The following is a 13679-nucleotide window of genomic DNA, read 5'->3' on the forward strand; positions in this document are numbered from 1 at the left end:
GTTGTATTTTAAATTTGAGAAAAAATTACCCATATTTGTCAAAATTTGGAAGTGCTTTCACACCTGGTTACAACCTATATGTCAATGGTATATGCCTCACACATTTCTTGTGACCGATGACTGAACAGGGGTAGATGTTTCGCCTGCAAGTTCCTCGTTAGGATTATTCTGTCATTCACTATAGCATACCGTATTCATGTTTATTGAAGATGTCCAGAAAATATTATTTTGGGTATCCAGAGTTAATAATAATTTCAAAATACTGTTTAACTTTTAAAGAATCAGAAGCCAGTATTTGTTTACAATACGGCAAACAAAAAATATATGAATGTGTATGGCGCAGTCGGCTCCACATGTCAGGTATGTCAATTATATTTTCATATTCTATCTCAAAATCTCATGAAGTGTAATCTAAAAGTCCTGTGTAGATGTATATATTCATATATTCAATATTTCGCCTCCTGTCAGGGTGACCCCTTGACGAAGTCAATACGATTGTTTTGTATAGTGATCTGGCAACAACCATTTGAAAAAAGCCAATGGACTTGACTTCATATAATGATGTGGTAACCGCTTCACAGAGCCAGTAGACTTGCGTTGTATATTGATGTGGTCACACTTTGACAAAGCAAATAGGGTTGTTGTGTATAATGATGTAGTCACTCATTGACAAAGCCAGTAGGCTTGCCTTCATGTTACAGTGTGGTGATCCCTTGACGCTGCTACTAGTCTTGCCTCGTGTATTGATGTGGCCACCCCTGAGAAAGCCAAAAGCCTTGTCTCCATATAATGATGTGGTGTCCCCTTGACAAAACGAATACGCTTGCCTTCATGTCATGATGTGGTGACCCCTTTACAAAGCCAATAGGTTTGCCTTGTTTATTGATTGGGTCACCCTTTGGGAAAGCCAGTAGGCTTGTCTTGTTTAATGATGTGGTCACTCTTTGACAAAAAAAGGAGGCTTGTCTTCATATAATGATGTGGTGACCACTAGACAAAGCCAATAGGCTTACCGTATATATTGATGCAGTCACCCCTTGACAAAGTCAATAAGCTTGCCTTTATACAATGATGTGGTAAGCCCTTGACATTGCCAATCGACTTGCCTTGTATAGCGATGTGGTCACCTCTTGACAAAGCCTATGGGCCTGAATTTTAAATATTGATGTGGTGACCCCTTTAGACAGCCAGTAGACCTGCATTATTTAAAATGACACCCATTTATATTGTGATTAACCTATTTGTTGGCTGGCCATGCACAGGGTTTTCAGTAGCTTCTGTACTGCTAACAAGTGCAACCTTTTTCACAATTGCTTAGCCTCCTAATGGGGCTCACACGTGTGGGGAATGTAGGCTTTCTATATACAGTTGTTCACAGGACAAAGGCTGTGCATAGCAGAGCCTTCACTATTTAAAAGAGTTTGAGAGTCCATAGGTAGTGGGCTTTTTGTGGAAAGTTGTGCACAGGGCAAAGGCTGTGCATAGTAGGGGCTTGACGATCTAATGTGGCTTGGTTGTCTGGAGGGGATGACCTCTCTGTGAAGATCTGTACACGGGGTGAAGACTATACATAGTATGGCCTTAGCAACCCAATAGGGCATAGAAACTTAGTGGAAGGAGTGGATTCTCCGTGAAGAGTACTGCTACATAGTAGAACTTTGATCAGTTAATGGAACGTTGGTGTCTAGCTGCAGTGGGCTCTCCATGAAGATTTTATGCAGGGTGAAGGCTGTGCGTAGTAGGGGCTTGGGCACTTAAATGGGCTTGGGTGTCTGGAGGTAGTGGATTCTCTTTGACAATGTATGTAAAGTGTGAAGGTTGTGAGTAGTAGGGGTTTGGCAACGTAATGGGACCTGTGTAGTTTAAGGGCACTGGACTGCAGTCTAATTGTCACATATATGCATATATGTTTATGTAATTTATGATTTACATGATTCAAGGCCATTAATGCTTATTCACATATTTTCAAGGCTGTACTGGTTTGCAGAGTAAATTGAACAGCAGTATGGTGGATGATGTCATCAGTCGTGTTATCAATTATGTCAGTTGAGATGTAGATATCCGAGGAAGCTATTTGAGACTTGTAAGAAACAGTATTCTTATTTTAGATAATTAATATGACAAAGTTAAGTTCCTCATTCCGTTAATTTCTAAAGAAAATGCTTTCAGTTTTACAGTTTTAATTCCATCAAGATGACATTTAGGTGTGCCACAGTGTTGTCATAAATACACAGTAGTAATGCTCTAGTTGTTCATTAGAACATTGGTATGAAGCTTCAGTAAAACGCTGGGGGAATCAATTGACAGGCTGCAGTTGCTGTTGGAAGTACATATTTTACTTAGAATATCAGACTTTGGCCCATATTATGAACACGGCAGGAAACACCGCTGACCGCCGTGGCGACGGTGAACAGAAGACCGCCATTGGCGGTGAATAGAAACCCACCATATAATGAACCAAAAAACAGATTCCGTCAAAAATCACCAGTCCACCCGTCTCCGCCAGGACCCTGTCGGCGGAAATGATGGACCTCCCACCCGCCACCGCCGAGCACACCCACATCCTGGCCTCCAAATAATGATGCACAAATCACCTTGGCGGTCAGTGGAAGATGAACGACCATTGGTGGTGCAGACCGCCACAGACGGCAAGTGGCCCAACAGTAAGAAGTACACACATTCGATAAGTTAGAAACCCACACACCTGACACATGTCCAAAACACCATAAAAACAATCACAGACACACCCCACAATCCTTTGCAATGAAAGTAGGCCAATGAAGACAGAGAACACCAGAAGCAAACACTGAGCGCCACAATACACAAGACTCACACCGAACCACAGAAGAGCACCCTCACCGCGATTCCACCCTGGACACCATTTACCACACTCACCCCCCAAACATCCACGCTTCACAGAAAGGGAGCTAAGGACCATGGTGGACGAGATCCTGAAGGTGGAGCCACAACTATTCGGGGCTCAGGTACAGCACACACCCATCACCAGGAAGATGGAGCTATGGCAGACCATTGTTAACAGGGTCAATTCAGTGGGACACCATCCACGCACTAGGGACGACATCTGCAAGAGATGGAACGACCTGCGGGGGAAGGTCAGGGCTATGGCATCCAGGCACCACATTGCATTCCAGAAGACTGGGGGAGGACCTCCACCAACACCACCCGACTACACTGACTGGGAGGAAAAGGTACTGGCCATCCTGCACCGAGGGACTCACTGGAGGAATGGACTCGGGTAAGTCGTCTACATTTACCCCATATCCATCACACATGGAATGCATGCACCACCCCAACCCCTCCAACACACACCAGGATCAACACCCCACCCAGCCTACAGGCACTGAATCCACCACCAATGCATGCTCACAAACCCAGTAACAGGCCCACATCCCTCCCCTGTGCACAGCCACCCACCCCTGCAATGAAACACCCACAGTGCACCTCTACACCCTAAGTTAAAAGCAATATTAACCCCACTAGAGCATCCTGCGTGTTCCCAAAGTGTGTAAGCTGCACAAGCCCACCCAGGCCTCTACACCCCATCCGACTATGCGAATGTAACAGACATGTCCATTTCCCCCAACAGGCACCACCATCCATGCCACCCTGACGGACAGGACAAGGAGTGCTAGTGCCCCCCAGGGAGACAGAGGCACCTCACAGGACACTGGGGATGGAACCATGGACACTGATGAACAGGCTGGCCCCTCACACAGTCCTGGACTGTCACCATCCATCAGCCCCACCCAGGATACCCCTGACATCCTTACCACCCAGGCAAGAACAGCACCCCAGGGCAACCGTCCCCACACCTGTGTATCCAGGCCACAGATTGGTGGAACACAAGTACAGAGGCCACAGTCACCCCCTACGAACAGGCAGGAAGACAATGGCCCCAGTACAAGTGGCACCACCAGACCTCTAGAGGGGACACAGGCACAGGGGGCTAGGCCCGGTGGGAGGGCATCACTGGCTCAGGGGGGAGGCCACAGGATGGATCCTGCAGCCCAGGGCGTGAGCTCTGAGGTCCTGAGGGCCTACCAGCATACCCATGACAGATTGGCCCAGATAGTATCCACCCTGGAGCAGAGTCAGAGGATGCAGCAGGAACACCATCAAGAGGCCATGGAGCAGTGGAAAATGCACAACTCCACAATGGCCAGCATAGCAGGTGCGCTGCTGCAGCTTGTACAAACCCAGTCTGAGACCCACACAGTACAGGAAGCCTTCACTACAGCACAGGAGACAGACCGCACAATGACTTCATCAGCATCAACTTCCCACGAACTACCCTCAGAGGAAACACAAGGAACAACCCTTTCATCCCCTCTAGGTCAACAACAGGCGCCCAAACGGACCCTCTGGCCAAGATATGGGACTGGAACACCTGCCAAAAACAAGGCCCCCTCAAAGAAGTGACTCTGCAACAATCTGTCCACCAATTATCCCACACAATCAACCACCAAACAGTGCTACCTATAAATAAGAACTCATGTAAGCAATGATGGACCTACCAATACTTACAACAAGGCTGCCACCATGTTGGCATTTAGGATATCCACCCATGACCAACTGTCATCACTGTAATTTGCACGATTCAATTCCTGCACCAAATACAACACATAACACACCTGTAACACTGTCCCCTGTCATAATGTGTGAACAAAGTGAAGTATGGATCCAACTGGCTGATAACTACTTTATTTGTACCTGCGTAGCATGAAAGTACACACTTGCCTTACATGTTGTTGTGCCTAAATATGTTGAGAAAAAGAACCACTGAATTGTATTCTGTCCTATGCAGACCTGGAAACAGTTGCAATTAGTACATTCAATCCCCCCTAGATGACAAGGCACACTGACAGTATGTTTCACAAACACCAATCTCAACCCTTACTCCCACATAGTTACTGGAAGTATAGTTGTATAAGTTGGGTCCTGGAATTGACATCTTCTCCTTCCTTATCATCACCATCACTCTTGTCCTCTCTCTGAGGAAGCTGGTCTGGATATACAGCACTCACTGCCACGTTGTTCAGCATGCCACCACTATTCTACACACCTTTTCAGGCCCATAGGCCAGGGAACCCCCAGAGATATGTAGACAATGAAATCTAGCCTTCAGGAGACCTATAGTGTGCTCAATCACCCCCCCCTAGTACGTCCATGGGCCTCATTGTAATTCCTCTCTGCATCTGTCCCAGGATTCCTCACTGGTGTCAGGAGCCAACACAAGTTGGGATAGCCAGAATCACCTAGAAAAATGTGCAAAACAGAACTGTCATTGACAAGCCTCAGAATCAGACAGCATGGGTGTTTGCTAGGTGGCAGTTAGTGATAGAAACACCTACATATGAACCACCCTCTGTCCTCTTGTAGTTGTTCCATCTTGTGTGGCACACTACTGTTCCTCAGCACAAAGGAATCATCGACTGAACCGGGGAACATGGCATTCACATGTGAGATGTACTGGTCTGCAGTACATACCAATTGAATGTTCATGGAGTGAAAGTTCTTCTTGTTTCTGTACACCTGTTCACTGACTCTTGGGGGGATTTTAGGTATGTGGGTGCCATCGATGGCACCTATCACATGGGGTATGTTGGCAAAGGCATAGAAGTCAGACTTCATGACAGGGAGGTCAGTACTTTGGGGAAACCTCACATAGGACTGCAGGTGTCGTACAAATGCATTCAGAAATCTTGTCAGTATGAAGCTGAACATTGGCTGTGAAAATCCAGCACCCATGCCCACTGTCACTTGAAAAGAGCCTGTGGCCAGGAAATGGAGCGCAGAGGGCACCTGCACTTCAGTAGGGATGGCATGCTGATTACAATATGCCGGAGTCAGTGCAGGATCCAGTAATACACAAAGTTTGAGAATAGTTGCACGGGTGAGTCTGTAATTGATTATGATGTGACGCTCCACCATGGTCTGCATATCCACAAGTGGTCTGTACACCGATGGGGCCCTTCTTTGCCACAAGGGCCTGTACCTAGGAGGAATTTGAAACACGTGTGAGGAAGACATACATTGGCACACATTGTCAGTCATTGAGCACTGCTGACTTGATTGTAGGGACTCAAATGCTAAATGTTTTTGATCTAACATCAACAAGACCATAATTATTGATCAGGGTTTGTCAGGTGTGGTATTGTTAAAGGTCACATGCATAGGTGTGTTAGGTGAACATTAGGGCCTGTATTGGGCAGATAGCAGTATTATAAATGCATAGCTTTTGGCAAAATGTATGCCCCCTGTAATCCAGAACTGTTGTGGTCGAAGTGACCACATACCGCCGTGCGCACAGTCATTGGTTAACATGGATGTCAAAGGGGAATCCTAGCGTATCATGATTGCAGCTGGCGGTGACGGTGCACACCGCCGTGGTACGTACGTGAAGTCGTCAACCCAACTTCACTTGACTCCCTGATCTCGTGCAAGCAGGTACTCCACTAAGTGTACTGCTGTGTCTTGCCTCTGGTCATGGAAGTAGCTCGTGTTGCAGGTGAAAGGGCCCGGCCTTCACCCAGGAGTAATTGGAGAGGATAGTGTATGGGGTCATGCCCCTGTATGCCAAGCTCTACGGACGGCCAAAGGTACCAGTGAGTCAGAGGATTGTGGGCAATGGTTGTGTCTAATGGATGGTGTTGGCAGTACATACGTGTGCACCTCTGACCCTGGATGGGCCATGGTTCTTGACATGCTGCGTGCGTATGTGCTGTTAGTCTGTTTTCACAGTCCGTCCCATAGTGGACGTATAGCCAGCTGTATATATTTGCCAATTGCCTGACCTCTGTGTTACATTTCTGTGTGTCCCTTTTAGGTCAGCACCCACCAGAAGAGGGAACTTTGGCATGCCATCGCCTAGGAGGTGCGGACCCTGGGGGTCTACAACCGGCGGAGCACCCACTGTTGAAAGGTTTCCCAGGTCATTCCGCCCCCCCCTCCAACCTCCTTGACCCCTTCCTGCACCCCACTCCCTTCATCCGTCCAAAGCACACAATCTGACACGCAGCCACACACCTCAACACACAAGAAGCACACTTCAAAACACGAGCTCCACACCTCCCACCACAAGCATTCACACAGCCAATAGACACCTGCACACACAACAACGTCCACTTCCCCCAGTGTGCCCACCTCTTCCACCTCCCTGTCTGTCCCCTCTACATCCACACCCTCATGCACTGCACCTTCACTCACTGTTACTGCTCCTCTTCCTGCACTCACCACAATAGCAGACAGCCATACATGCACTCCATACACCACACCTGCACTCGCCACCTACACTGTAGTTGACACATGCATCACACTCACCAGACTTGCAGACACCCACCCAACATACATCCACACTAGCTGATTGTCTTCTCCCACTCTGTCCACCCCCCACCTCCCAAAACACACAAATGCACCAAGACACCCACCCATCAGACATCCACCACACCACAGCATACTGAGCAGTCACCTGCACCCACTACACCACACCTACACCCCATACATCAACTCCCTCTGCCTCCACTCCCACGCCTTCATCCACGCCCACCCCAATTGCTCCCCAAAAACCTTTCCTCTCCGGTGCTGACCTCTTCCAACCCAGTGGCCCCCCCGTCTTGTCCCCGAACGTGCCCACCTCCTTGCCCTTTCCGCTCCTTCCACATCACAGCCCACCCCGGTCCAGCCTTCCTATTTCCGTGCACCTTCCCCGGTGAAGAAGAAGGCCGGTCAGAGCCTAGGCCATCAAGCTGCACCCGAGCCAAACAGCCCCCACCCCCTTCAAAGGAGAAGCCCACCCCCCTCCAACCTCCACAAGAAAGTCAAAGTCCCACCCCTGTCGAAAATCCCCACCTCCCCACCCCCCTCCGTGAGGTGCCTGGATCCCCATATGGTGCCCCGTTCTGTGGAGTACCCAGCACTTGTGGGAGTCAGGTGTGGCCATTTGTGGCCCAGGACAATGTACATTTTATGTACTGGCCATTGGCCCTGTTAGCACTCTTTGGCTCAGTGAACTAATAATAAAAGTTTCTGTGTGGCCTGTGTTTGGGCTGCACACAGTTACACCCTGGTGTTTGTTTGACATTTTTATGGGTGTGGGGCTATTGTATGTACTATGCTCAAGTTGCAGTGGGCTTCGTCGGGTACGTACCTCTTGGTGTGGGATGTCTGACTTGTGCTGCTGGGAAAGGTTGGGGGCATTGCAGTGTGGGTGGGGTGGGTGGGTATGTAACTGTGCCCTTTTCTCCATTGTGTCGTAGGTTGCGGTACTTACCGTCGTCATCTTCGTCTGCAGTCTCGGTCGTGTAGTTATATGGCAAGGAGCAGGGCTGGCATGATCAGCAGCTCTCTGTCCATGGCTGCCGCTGCACATTCTGTGGAACTCCAGTGAGTGTTTCCTTATATTTGGTTAATTTCCGTCTGGCTTTGTGTGGCAGTGGTTCCCGCCCCTTAACTGGCGACAGAATGGTGGTTCATAATTTGATGGGCAGGTTGGGCCTTTCCGACGGCCTGTGGGCGGACTCTGCCGTCATCGGCGGGACTCTTTTCCTGGCGGTGGGTGCTTCGCGGGATGCGTGTGTTTTGTTTGGATCATTATTTAGCGGTCCGGACCACTCTTCTGTTGGCGGTTTCTACCGCTGGCATAGCAGAACGGACCGCCATGTTCATAATGAGGGCCATAGTATTAGTAAGAGATGTTCATGCATGTCAAGTGTAATAGAAGTACTACAACAGCCGCAGGTGTCAGGGGAGGTGGGCTGTACATGTGAATCTACAGCACTTCATGCCACGAACAGATGCTAACAGGGTAACATAATCCGTTTGATTACATGTGTAGCTGTAGATACACATGATCTGCATAGCCTGTAAATGCAGTGCCATCCCAAAAGCGGTGGCTAACCCGTGGGTGTTGCAGTTGTCTGAAAAAGAGTACAGAGCACAGCTTGTCCAACATTTGCCTGTTGCTGTGCGAAGACATTTACACAGTAATGTTTGGTAAATGTGTGTGGATTTGACCACGTGGCTGCTTTGCATATATCAATAATTGGTATGTTTCTCAAAAAAGCCGTAGATGTACCTATTTTACGTGTTGAGTGCGCTCTAGGAGGTATGGGTAGAGATCTTTTAGCTTTAGTATAGCATGTTTGGACACATTTAATTATCCATCTTGGTATACCTGCTTTAAATATAGCGTTTCCTGTATGTGGAGGTGAAAAAGACACAAAAAGTTGTTTAGTGTTACGAAAGTCTTTAGTTCCATCAATGTGATACAAAAATCACTGTGATAATGTAATAAGAAAACTGGAAGCTCAACAGATTGGTTTAGGTGAAAAGCAGAAACTACTTTTGGAAGAAACTTTGGGTTGGTACGATGAACTACACTATCCTTATGTACCTGGAAAAAAGGTTCTTCTAAGGTTAATGCCTGAAGTTCACTCACATGTCGTAGTGAAGTGATTGCCACCAAAAAGGCTACTTTCCAAGAAAGAAACTGGATTGGACATTTATGTAAAGGTTCAAATGGAGGTCCCATAAGTCTGGTAAGCACAATAATAAGATTCCATGTTGGTGCTGAAGGCACAGTTGCTGGAATCACTCTTTTGAGACCTTCCGTAAATGCTTTAATAACTGGGATTTTGAGCAATGTTAAATGTTGCCTATTTTGTAGATTAGCTGCTATTGCTGCCAAATGCAGTCATAGTGATGTATATGCTAGGCCACAAGTTTGCAGTAGAGCAAATAGCAAACAGTATCTTGAATAGTTACGTTAAACGGATCAATTTGTTTGTTTTGACAATAAATAACAAATCTTTTCTATTTGGCGGTGTAGCATGCTCTAATTGTGGGTTTGCGTGCTTCCTTAAAAATGGTAATGTATTCAGGAGGTAAGTGTAAATATCCAAATTCAGTGACTTCAGGAGCGAAATCGCAAGGTTGAATTCTTTGGTATTTAGGTGTCTGATTTCTCCATGGTTCTGAATGAGAAGATCTGGGCGTAGGGGAAGCTTCTCGTGTGGAACTAGTGAAAGTTTGAGAGGTGTTGTGAACCATGGTTCATGTGCCCAAGTGGGATCCACCACAATGAGGGTGAGGGCTTCCTCACCACAAAGGGAAGGAGAGGCAGAGGTAGAAAAGCATAAGCAAATATCCCTGACCAATTCATCCATAGAGATTTGCCTTTGGAGAGGGGGTGTGGGAGCCTGGAGGCGAAGTTTGGGTATTTTGAGTTGTTTGCAGTTGCGAACAAATCTATGTGTGGACATCCCCACTGATAGAAATATTTTTGTAGGACTTGAGGGTGGAGTTCCCACTTGTGGACTTGTTGCCTCGTCCTGTTGAGCCCGTCGGCAAGATCGTTGTCCGTGCCCGGGAGGTTTTCTGCTAGCAGTTGAATGCAGAGTCGAATTGTCCAATGCCAGATTGTCTGACCTAGTCGAGACAACTGTAGAGAGCGTCCCCCTTGTTTTTGTAAATAAAACATGGCTGTTGTATTGTCTGTTCAGACTAGAACAGTCTTGCCTTGGAGGTGAACTAGAAAGGCTTTGAGTGGTAGGTAACTTGCATGAAGCACCAAGTAATTTATGTGTTGAGCTTGACGTTTAGTGTCCCACAAGATTGAGGAGATGAGCACCCCAACCTGTTAGTGAGTTGTCCGCTGCAAAAGTGAGCTGGGAAACAGGGCCTAGAAATGGCTGCTCTTTTGTCAGATTTTGTGTGTTCCACCATTGCAGACAAGAGGGAGTGCGGTTGTCTACTAACACTAAATCGTGTATCTCACCCTGTGCTTGAGACCATTGACTTGCCAGACACTCCTGCAGCGGATACATGTATAGTCTTGCATATGAGACTATTGCAATACAAGATGCCATCATCCCTAGAATTTTTTGTATTGTTCGTACTGGAACATGTTGATTGAGAAATAGTTGACTCAATCGAGTTTTTACGTTTTGAATCCTGATTGGATAGGTGTGATTTTTTGTATTTTGATGGTGAACCATAACTGGTGTAGAAGATGAATGGTTGTTTGTTTGTGCTGCAGACATTTGCTGAAGGGAACTGGACTTGATAAGCCAATCGTCCAGATATGGGAAGACATGAATGCTTTGTCTGCATAGATGCGCTGCAACTACTGCAAGACATTTTGTGAATACAAAAAGTGCAGTTGTTACTCCGAATAGGAGAACTTTGAATTGATAATGTCTGCCTTTTATAACAAATCTGAGATATTTTCTGTGTGCTGGATGCTTTGGGATGTAGAAATAAGCATCCTTTAGATCTAGAGCTGACATGAAGTCTCTTTGTTGTAATGGTGGTATTACATTTTGTAGAGTGACCATATGAAAAGCCTGTAGTTCTTGATTTAACAATTGGAGATGTTCTAGAGAGAGTTTGTACTTTTGGTGGTACATTTGGAGGTGTGTTTATTAGCTCCAGGCAGTAACCATGTCGGATAATGTCCAACACCCACTGGTCTGTTGTTATATTTTGCCAGCTATGGTAAAATTGTTGTAGACATCCCCCGAAAGTTGTTGTGTGATTGGGGGAATGAGGAGAGAGTCACTGTTTTGAGGTGGAAGGGGTGGTGGAAGGGGTGGTGCAAGTGGAGGCACCTCTTTATCTTTGGAATTGTTTTCCCTATATGATCCTCTATTGAAACCTCTTGAAGAGAATGGTGAATGTTGCTGTCTGAAAAAGGTAGATGATTCTGATGCTGATTGTCTATTACTTTGTTTGAAAGTTGTTTTACGAAAGGAGCCTTAGCTTCCAGGAGTTTGTTAAGCACCCACAGACTTTGAAAACATCCGCCTCTTTTTTCATTTTTTCTACAGCTTGGTCTATTTGTGGATCAAAAAGATGTTTCTGATCAAAGGGGAAATTTAACATTAGTTGGACTTCAGGTTTAAAACCTGATATACCTAGCCATGCATGACAGTGTAATAATACGCTTGTGTTTATTACCCTGGCAGCTGTGTCTTCTGCATCAAGAAAAGATTTAATACAGTTATTGGAAATAAACGTGCCCTCTTGTACAAGTTGTTGTCTTCTTGTTAAGTTCTTCTGGGAGATGTTGAACAAGATCTTCCAGTGTGCTCTGTCATATCTTTCCACTAGGGCTTGTGTGTTGACAGTCTTCCAGTGGTTGGCTGCTTGAACCCCCATCCTTTTACCTGAAGTGTCAATGAGCTTTGACTCTTTGTCTGGAGGAGGTGCATCCCCAGAAGTTTGAGAATTAGCTCTTTCACGAGCATAGGAGACTACTAAGAAATCTGCTGAAATCTGTCCCTTAATATAAGCAGAATCTGATGGGGCTGGTTTATATTTCTTGTCAACCCTGGGTGTAACTATATAGATATTGAGATGCCCAAGTGGTGGATGAAAGGGTTTTGAATAGAAAATCATTTTCTATAGGGTCTTTATGCAATGGAACCTGATGGTATGCAGCCACTCCAGCTATCAGCCCATTAAAAGATGTAGGCCCTCATTATGACCCTGGTGGTGAGTGATAAAGTGGGGGTAATACCGCCAAGAGGCTGTCGGGAACTACCGCCAAATTATGACCATGGCGGTGGTAACTCCCATAGACAGCCAATATACCACACCAACCACCACAAGGGAAACAACATTCAGGTAGCCAACAACAGCCAGGCGGGAAACAAAGTAACGCCCACCATATCATGACACTGCAATCCGCCACCTTTTCCGGGGCTGTACCAACGCCAACAAAAGCCTGGTGGAAACAGAGCTCAGAAGTGAAAGGACTCACCATTGGAGACACAGGGAAGATCTACACCGGCACGGAACCCAAACTGCAAGTTTTCCAGATGATCTTCTATGTCATGCTCCACCTGGAACACCAATGCTGAGGAAGACGACGACGGTGAGTACAGCCGCCATGCACACAAGGGAGGGTGGGAGGAAAACAACAGTGACACACACACGCACGACACACACAATACACACAACCAGCTGCACACGTAAACCAATCGCACAAGAGACATGGCAGAATAATATATGGACCATAATGCTAGAGTAACAACAATGTATTAGCATAGCAAAATCCACCACACAAACCAAATATATACAAATGTCCATAAAGGGCCAATGCCCAGTCCAAAGTCATGAGGGCACACAAGGCACATTCCAAAGCCCATCATGTTTCCTGACACTACCGGAGAGAACACTGCAGGGGCATCATTTTGCAAGTGGTAAGGCACCTCAGGTGGATGAGGGGCCACCTCAGCCGAATACGGGGACATCCCCACCTGTTCTGAAGGGAGCAACATGCCCATTGCTTTATCCTGGGGAGTTCAAGGCCACAGTCTCTCAGGTGGGTGACTTGCCCACTGCTTCTGGAGGGGGCAACATGCCCATTGCATTGTCCTGGGGAGTGCAAGGTCAACGTCTCTGGAGTGGGTGACTTGCCCACTGCTTTTGGAGGAGGCAACATGCCCATTGCTTTGTCCTGGGGAGTGCAAGTCTACAGTCTCTCATGTGGGTGACTTGCCCACTTATTCTGGAGGGGGCAACATGCCCATTGCTTTTTCCTGGGGAGTTCAAGGCCACAGTCTCTGGAGTGGGTGACTTGCCCACTGCTCTCGAGGGGGCAACATGCCCATTGCTTTGCCCTGGGGAGTGCAAGGCAACAGTCTCTCAGGTGGGTG

This window comes from Pleurodeles waltl, chromosome 2_2 (genome assembly GCF_031143425.1).
Source record: "Pleurodeles waltl isolate 20211129_DDA chromosome 2_2, aPleWal1.hap1.20221129, whole genome shotgun sequence".
Lineage (NCBI taxonomy): Eukaryota > Metazoa > Chordata > Amphibia > Caudata > Salamandridae > Pleurodeles > Pleurodeles waltl.